General features: G+C 45.6%; 1 long non-coding RNA gene across 1 annotated transcript; it reads left to right on the plus strand.

The window, feature by feature from the left end:
- The first annotated feature begins 2,701 nt into the window (after positions 1 to 2,701).
- LOC135915609 (uncharacterized) lies at positions 2,702 to 8,941 on the plus strand. The gene is made up of 3 exons (XR_010568684.2): positions 2,702 to 2,955; positions 4,039 to 4,161; positions 8,693 to 8,941. It is a non-coding gene; the product is annotated as an uncharacterized lncRNA (long non-coding RNA).

Genomic DNA, 8,941 nt, shown 5'->3' on the forward strand with positions numbered 1-8,941 from the left:
AAGCTGGAACTCCGGAGACACAGGCTTGCCAAAGCACTGCTTTCGTCTTCGCTTCGATGTTTCTTTTTAATATATCATTATTCAACATATTTTTATAAACTTACTGTGGCAGATTACACACTTCTACATTACTAGGCCTACTATTACAGGCGATCATCCGTTGCACGAGAAATAAGTATGTACATGACTTAAGCCGTTGGGTTTAGCAATACAAATAATTTATTTCATTGTCTTCGGGCACATATTGTTCTCGTCAAATTGGTCCTGGTGTTCTGGCTGGTGATCTTCATTACGAAGTAATTATTATGCCTCTTGAGAGTTTTATGATTGAAGTTACCACTACAACAAAAATAAGCTTCTCACTGGTGTTGCTGAAGGCGTGAGGAACTTATTTCGTAACGATGATCGATTTGATTCTTTACAAGTACTGCACCATGCTGGCATATGTAACCGGTAGACGGAGGCCTCAGGAAAACACCAAAAAATATTGACCCTTTTCGCGCAGCAGTTTGTTCTAGAGAAACGAGATGGTGCTTTCGGTGGCGCACCCCATGTCGCCTCAGTACCACTGCACGAATACGATGCAATTACAGCTTCCACGTTGCTTCTGTGCGATCAGCTGTCGTAAATGCAGCTGAGTTTTCGCTAACGCACCGTGCCAAAATCATGCCGGATTGCAGATGCGTGCTGTAGTTGGCTGCAAAAATTGTAACTGAGATATTAAGGAATGAAATGAATCTGTGTAGCCAAGTTCGCGGACCGTTGCTGCAAATGTCCGTACGTGTTACCGGCACTTCGAGATGTACGGCTTTCTTCGAGGATACAGAAATTTGGTCTTCCGCCAGCGTTGTATCGCTAACCTTCAAAGATAGTGCATCAGCCCCAGAAATTCGGCAAGAGTGGTACCGCTCGTTAAATACTGACCAAGAGAGCATCGCGACTTCCTGTCATAGTACGTGCACCCGCACACCATCTACTCACATCTCCCCCAACTGGCACGGAATCTTACGCCCGCTCTATCGACAATGTCTGAATAAGTGAATGGGCGCACACGAATATATGCCCATCATATACGCGCACAATAAATGACGGACTACACCGATAGCGCTCGAATGGCTGTACCTCAAGGTTTCGCGACTCTCCACAAGAGTAAGGGACTTACTAGCGAGAATACATCATTGCTACAACATATTACAACGTAAAAAACAGCTAGGTTTCAAGCCCTGCGCGCAGCAAGAACAAATCAGTCGAAACTGAGCACACCCGCAAGCTATTAGGCTGAAACAATCAGATAGTGACCGCACCAAGGAAACTTACTGCGTCAGAAATGTGCCAAGCCGCTGCTTCAAAATATTTGCCAAATAAAGAACGAAGAGCAAAACACACTGCACATGTGTTACCGCACCAAGTAGTCCGGCAGGGTTAGATAGTGCTCTTCATTGCTCGGGGCAGACACTAAATCGACGCAGCTACCACACGTCACGGTTTTGCCTTTCCCTAGACTCGGGAGGGAAAAGCCGCAAAATAAGTAAACCTTAACACTCAGTGGTGTTTTCTATCGTATTTGACTGTTGCGAATAAGGTGTTTAAGTTTTGCCTTCGCGAACCTGTACTAAAGGGCCGAGACTTCTTTCAGAAGCGGTTTCGCTTGTGCGCGTTTTGCCTCCGTAGCTTTCCCTTCATAGACACCGAAAGTTGTCCCCGAGTATAGTATTGATCGCGGATTGACGATACAGGCTCTATAGGCAAACCACGTAACCTTATTTCAGCTACATTCCACCCGTACCACAGCGTGTGGTGAGGACTGCGAAAAAACAGCGCGCCTACTAAGAACACCATTGTGAACAGAAGTGGGAATGTGTGCGGATACGCCGGACGACACGTAATAGCGACGAAGTGTATACACCTTTGGTTGGATCACCTTAACCGACTCCACTCCCATAGTATCGGTGGGCGATTTCCACATAGACGTGTCTCGACCACACGAAAAGTGCTTCATGGCGTTCTGCTGGAATGGTTCGGCCCTCAATTTTGCACAATCAGTGTGCCCACGACGCGACATCGCTCGTGTATAGACCTCACATTGGCAAAGAACCTTTCCGGTGTCACACAGAGCCACTGGCCGTATATCATAGCGATCATAAAGCGATAGTCACCTTGGTGACGAAATAATAAACTCAAAAATGCAAGCAAAAGAAAGCTAAACATCCGAAAAACATTGAGTATGTCATTTTAAAAAATCGTGAAAAAACGAAATTCATTGTGGTATGTGTTTTATTTCCGATTAACACATTGATTATCAGCATATTTATCACCATCTGTATACCTCCGCTGCTCATCCGCCTTCACAGAGTGGAATGGCTCTCAATTTTTTGTCATTTGCTTTCCTTCTTGTCGAGCCCGTGTAGTGGTGATGCAGTTCTAAAATGCATTTCGTTGAACTTGCCAAGGATCGGTCGCACTGAATAAAGTGCTGGCTTAGTCTACCCACATTATTTGCGCCACTGTAAGAGGCTCGCATTTAACGAAGGTACCGCAGCCGATCTGTGCTGTAGGTTTTGGAACAGCATGCGTTGAAACGAGGGAACAAGCGCACCTGCTGCTTTGAGGTATGAATAATCTATAGCGAATTCACACTGAAAAGAATAAGCCATTGTGCGTTCCAAACAGCTGCTTCGTATACCGCAGCCACGGCGGCAAGAGGAAAGTGAACTTGGCGTGAGCTGCGTTCGTTGCGCTGTGGCCTTCGCCAACGGGCTGCGATCGCGTGTCCACACAATGCGGACTTGGCAGATAGCTGGACGAAAATAAAAATTTAAACTTGGAATGTTCAGATTTCAGAGGACTAGCTACCTCTATCGACAGTGCAAAGAAAAACAACGAAGCTACGCGTCTCGATTGCAATGAGGTTTCTCACTTTGCTCTGCTTCCTTTGCCTTGTTTTGGATGGTATTGGTAAGTAGTTCTTTATTGCAAAATTTACTGTCGTAAACTCTAATTTAGGCCACACTGCTACAAAAAGAAATGCATATAGACGTAATATACGGGAAATGCTTAATAAACTTCTATTGAGCAGACAGAATTGTTTTCGCCCTACGGTCTGAGGCCTCTCTCAATCCATGAAGCCATATGGCGCCAGGCCGTCCTCTCTGTCCGGTGCACCAGCTTGCGCTGGTTATCTGGGTGGGTGCTGGCCAGTTGGTGCTCCCACGGGCTCGACAAATGTTTGGGAGTTGGCTGATAGAGATGTGTCGTTTCGGCAATCCCACGTCCAATAGGATACGGTACAGGGTGTTGTTGGGAATTTTGATGAGGAATTTGTGCATGTGGCTGTTTTCCCAAAATAAATTCTACAGATTTTCCGAGTTAATTTTAGCCACGCTGCTGAACGAAAAGAGGCAGTTAAACAAGGACTGTGCAAAATACGGTTTCCTTACCAGAATTGCGGTGCTATATCCCCAGACCTCTGGCGACGGAACGCCATAATCATTAAAATCGCGTCTTACACCATGCTTCTTTAATATTTCTTTTTCGTTATACAACTTGGCTAAAGTTACTTGGGACACCCTATATATTCAAGCGGCTGTTTATATGAACACTTCGGCGGCGTCACGCCATACCGGTGCCGTGCTGAATTCAGCTCGCAGACCAAGAACATAAATAAACTCTATGGTGTTGGGCTGCTGAGCACGAGGTCGCGGGATCGAATCCCGGCCACGGCGGCCGAATTTCGATGGGGGCGAAATGCGAAAACACCCGTGCGCTTAGATTTAGGTGCACGTTAAAGAACCCCAGGTGGTCTAAATTTCCGGAGTCCTCCACTACGGCGTGCCTCATAATCAGAAAGTGGTTTTGGCACGTAAAACCCCAAATATTATTATTATTATTAACATAAATAAACTGCCTTTTGGCTGTGTCTGCTGGGTAAGAATAATAGGAAACTACATTGAACCATTTATTAACAAAGGTGTTTTTTTCAAAAGCATTACCCGGAAAGGTTTTGTTCGGTGATCATAATGTTTTTTTAACTTTTTGCAGCACTCAAATTTAATTTCCTTTGTCGTCTTTCTGGAAACCACTGCGTGCCAAAGGATGACTGTCCCAAAGGCAAAAAGTCGTGGATTATTGGTTGCGGAAAAGGCAAAGTTTGTTGCAAAGCTGGTAAGTAAACGTGCTTGCTATGTTTACTTATTCAACACCATCCTACTTCAAATTGTGGGAAAGAAATACAGGAATCGCACGAGTGGGAAGACGATTATTGAAAGAGGGAAGTGCAGATGCACCGGTAATCCTGAGTGATAGTGCGTGTGTCAATATAAGGCAAAAACCTCTGAGAGCGTCAGAGAATGATTTTCGGATATAAAGTCTGCTAAACAAGCTATTAGCCCCGAGACGATTTAGTAGTGCCCTCTAGCGTGTGACGATAGCTTGCGGACTCCGCTACCACTGCGCATGCTTGCTCTATACGTGAAGGCTGCCTCGACATCGCTGGTCTACCTGCTCTGCCCGAGTTTATAGAATCCCGCTGGTCGAGATTTTACTGCAATCTTGTACAGGATGCACTAGAACACTACTCAACATGAACTTGAGCGGAATTTATGGCTTATGGAGTCTTCTGCGAAGCATGACTGCGTACACATGAACATAATGGCGTGGGTATGCTGTGATGACGGTTACGAGTTTGTGAAGAATTGAAACTTCGCAGCGCTTGTTCTTTTATTTTATTCTTTTTTCGAAGATCAACTGCAGCGCTGCGCGTTCGTATACCCTGTCAGTGCTGTAATAAATTCAGCGCTTACCTCTGCACAGCGCACCCGGCGTGGTCGGTAACACGCTCGACTGGGCATAAGCGTTTTGATTTTGTCGCAGAGCAGCACATTAGTTTTATTACAAAAATGATTTCACGGCATTCGTAGCGCTAGTGTATGGATTAGCGCTATGAATATATAGTGGCACTGCAGCGCAATGCGGGATTTGACTGTTAGAAGGCGACAGTGGGAAAATGTGTCATTACTTGCATGGCTTAAAGACCAGCAGGTGGAAATTGCTCACATATTATGCAATCGGAACGTAGGTTATCAACATTCTTAAATTCAACACACCTTCAAAGTGCTGAGAAAGCACGAAGAAAGGCAGAAACCAGTAATTTTTCGGCGCGATGTGCGTATCGCCCTAAACTGCAAGTTTCCTTTACGAAGTCCATTATTGACAGCAGGAGGGTTTAAATGCCAGAAAAGTGATCAAACTTGTGCCAACTTGAAAAATTTAGTGCGCGTTTCTCTACCGCCTATCTAGAGGTATGGGGCGGTTAAAAAACGTCATCAATGATTTGGTGAAATAGCGAGCAAAATTAACTGTCAAAGAAAACACTGCTACCTCGTCCTGTGCCACACTGCCGACCTAGATATTAAAATTACACTTCATTGTTTCCACCATTTCTCAGTTTCGCCACTGCATGCTGTTATTGGATCGGATCAGTTACTTCCTTAAAGTGTCCTTTGTGAGGAGAGTTACAGGCGGAAGTCAGCGTAAAGATACTCTTGTTCAGATATAGTTTTCTTCGTCCTCGTGTTGGATAGCGCAAGCTCACCAGAGGCGAGGTTTGTACAGTATAGTGCGAACAAGTCCTGGTGGAATAAAAACAGGAGAAACCTCGGCCAAATATGTCTTCCGCTGTCTTCGATGTATCCTATTCTCTGCGCGCCTCCCATGTACTCTGAAATTGGGAGAATATAACCGAAGGGAAAAGTTTGAGCTTGCTATCGGTTACCTAAACAAGTAGGTATATATCTGAGCAATGCACGAAGGACAAGTTAGACGACGCACGCAAGCGCGACACAGTGTGCCACCTACTACGACTGCCTTATAAACATTGCTTCCTATTTCGTTCTTGGTCAATAAAGCATTTTTTTTAATTTTTACGGCGACAACTCGATGTTTTACAACTTTTTTGCTTTGTCAAAGTGGATTGAAAAGAAATACTCTCGCCATGCTATACTAAAAGACAACGACCATCAATACTTGCGCTTAAAAGGTATACCAACATGACTTTGCAAGTGGATAGGGTAAAACATGCATTAAGTTTGTGGCACACAATGAATCGTGGTGCAACTACGGTTAGAAGTAAATGCTTATCACTGACATTATGAGACTTGGATTGTATGCAGAATAATAAATTATCTATAACGATGCTCACAAATGGATTATGAGTAAAATGTTATCATATACTGCCACTACACTGCTGCGTATTCGACGCAAAATTCGGATAATACGCATTGGGGCGCTATAACGTAAAACTATTTTAAACGTTTCTATTCCAATGCCCTCCACGATTGGTCAAAAACTTTTTTCGGCCACCCCTACTTCACCTGCCTGTCACGCGACGTCACGAAAACCGCGATACCTCCCCATCTGATATGATGTGTACACACTGATTATGCATGATTTGACAGATAAACGAAAAACACTTATTTCTGATTTGACCCCTTTTCGCCGTTAGCCCTCGGCTATTGGTAAAAAGTTTTCGGGCCGGACCCACTTCACCTGCCTGTCACGCGACGTCACAAAACCGCAGGAACTCACCACGTCAAAGTGACGTGTACGCGATAAAGATGCACTAATATGCCGAACAAAACTGAATTTTCTTCGGAATAGCCGCAGGCTGCCCCGTTCCGAAAGGAATAAAAGATGGCTGCCGCCGATCGCTCAGACGCTGGCTACTTGCACCTGCCGGAGAGCATGGATGTATTTGCGTATAATAAAACTTCTTGCGTGGCCGTGTAACGTTTTCGAGCACTTTAGGCACGTTTACCCCTTCATTCTGCCAACTCTTCTTTGCTGAGGGTCCATTTTAGCGTCATTCTTGAGCTTCCGTTGCATGCCGCCGTGATTTTCGACCAGCCACCGCAAGCTAAGTAAGGGAAAGCCGACCAATCGTAGACGCCGGCACCACCCTCTTCGTTCGGTTATCGACTTTCAGTGCAGTGGCTCGGCCCCATCGAATCCCTCTCCACTTGAGCGTTCTCCTCGCCTCTTGTCAGCCAATTAGATACGACAAGCCGCTCAGTGTAGGCAGTGTTATTCGTTTTTCAAGCAAACAAAAGTGACCTCCTGTGAACGAGGAGAGCGTTTGATTGGTCTCTTCAGACAACCCTGCGGGTGACCGCCTGGTGCTTGCGTTGGTGGTTGCGCAAATTTGATGTCAGGAGATTGGAATAGAAACATATTGGAATAGTTTTACGTTATAGGGCCCTTGGTTTCAAAGCTGCGAATACTTCAGTTTACTTAACGATAATTTTACAACAGAGTCATGAGATCGTGTCCGTGAACACAATTGCAGTGCTGTTAAGGGAAGGCGTATTAACTCTTTGAGGCTCCAATTTGTGGTGTTAATTGGAATTTAACTTTCACCGTATTTCTTACATCTTCAGAATGAAAAAAAAAGCGTACAGCTCCAGAACAGGGCTTGGAATAGCACCTGTCCAGCCACTTGATTATGACTAGCGCAACGCATTGTCCAAAACAATGAAAGAAGTTGAACCGGCTGCATACGACGACATATTCACACCTAGCAAAAAATACGCAACCATCTGCCTTCTAACCCGTTCTTCTAAGATGCTTTGCACAAGCTTTGCACAGGTTTTGCGAACGTTTCGCACAGCTTGCGAAATGGATGCGTTGCAGAAAAATGAAAAAAAAAATGCTATGTGTGCTGGCCTTTATTAAACGCTTATGCAAAACTAGTACATTATAAAAACAGTCCTGCATATCGTTCGTCGAATGACAAACGTAGCTTAAGTGCACAAAAAGCTTAAGTGAGCTTAAGAGCACCGATAGTCTCTATCGGTGCTCCCTTAGAACTCGCGCGAGGCGAGACCTAAGGAAAGCCGTGGGCGTTTGTAAGCGGCCCAAAGAAATAATTACATGCATCTACCTTGAGGTTCGCTGTCCGTTATGGCCAGACTAGTGCATGCAGCGCCGTATTGTACTCACGTAGCTGCTCAACAGAAACGCTAATGCGTGCAACACGCGGCATGCAGTCAGCGGAAGCCGCCACGCCGCCCTGGCTCCAGTCGCGTCGATTGTGCAGTGCATGACGCTGCGTCCAGTGTGATACGCAGTTCCCTAGTGGGACCACGACGCTAAGCGCGTTTCTACAGATCTGTGTGAGTGGTTTTAAAGTACCACTCACATAGATCTGTAGAAACGCGCTTAGCGTCGTGGTCCCACTAGGGAACTGCGTATCACACTGGACGCAGCGGCATGCACTGCACAATCGACGCGGCCGGAGCAAGGGTGGCGTGGCGGCTTCCTTCCATACCATATTGTATGAAACTCTATGTTCCATACATCTATTTTCGCATCCCGCATACGATCCACCATTGTGCCAGAACGACGGTGGTGGCTCCACCAGCGACGGCTGCGAATATGCGCCTCTAGCGACTTCTAAATCGCTATCTCAAGCAAATAGCTCTAAAATACCAACGAAAACAGGTTAGGTATTGTGTCGTGACCATTACCAAGCTCTTTTTATCAGGGTAAATTTTATAAAAAGCATTGTAATTTCATGCCTAACAGCATCTCCCAAACGGGGAAGCGCAGCTCCTATTACATAGTTGCAGAAGTTGGCTATTTCGTGTACTCGAAACTGTTTTTGGCGCAATTCAAACTTACACTAAATTCCTCTATCTAGCGGCAAAAAAACCGACGTGCTCGTCGTTGGGCGGAAGGTGCGAAGCAGTTTGCGGCGGTCGTGTCAACAGGAACGCCAGCTGCTCTGGACTCAAGGCGTGTTGCATTTACATGAGCTAGTGCGGATGTGCCCCTGTTGGCCACCACACTCTACTCGACTGCACCGAGGGTCAGCAATGGTGACATGAGCTGCGTCGTCGTTTTTTTTTTTTTCGGCTGGACAATACGAATAAAGCATCGCAAAATTCTA

This window comes from Dermacentor albipictus, chromosome 3, assembly GCF_038994185.2.
Source record: "Dermacentor albipictus isolate Rhodes 1998 colony chromosome 3, USDA_Dalb.pri_finalv2, whole genome shotgun sequence".
Classification (NCBI taxonomy): Eukaryota; Metazoa; Arthropoda; class Arachnida; order Ixodida; family Ixodidae; genus Dermacentor; species Dermacentor albipictus.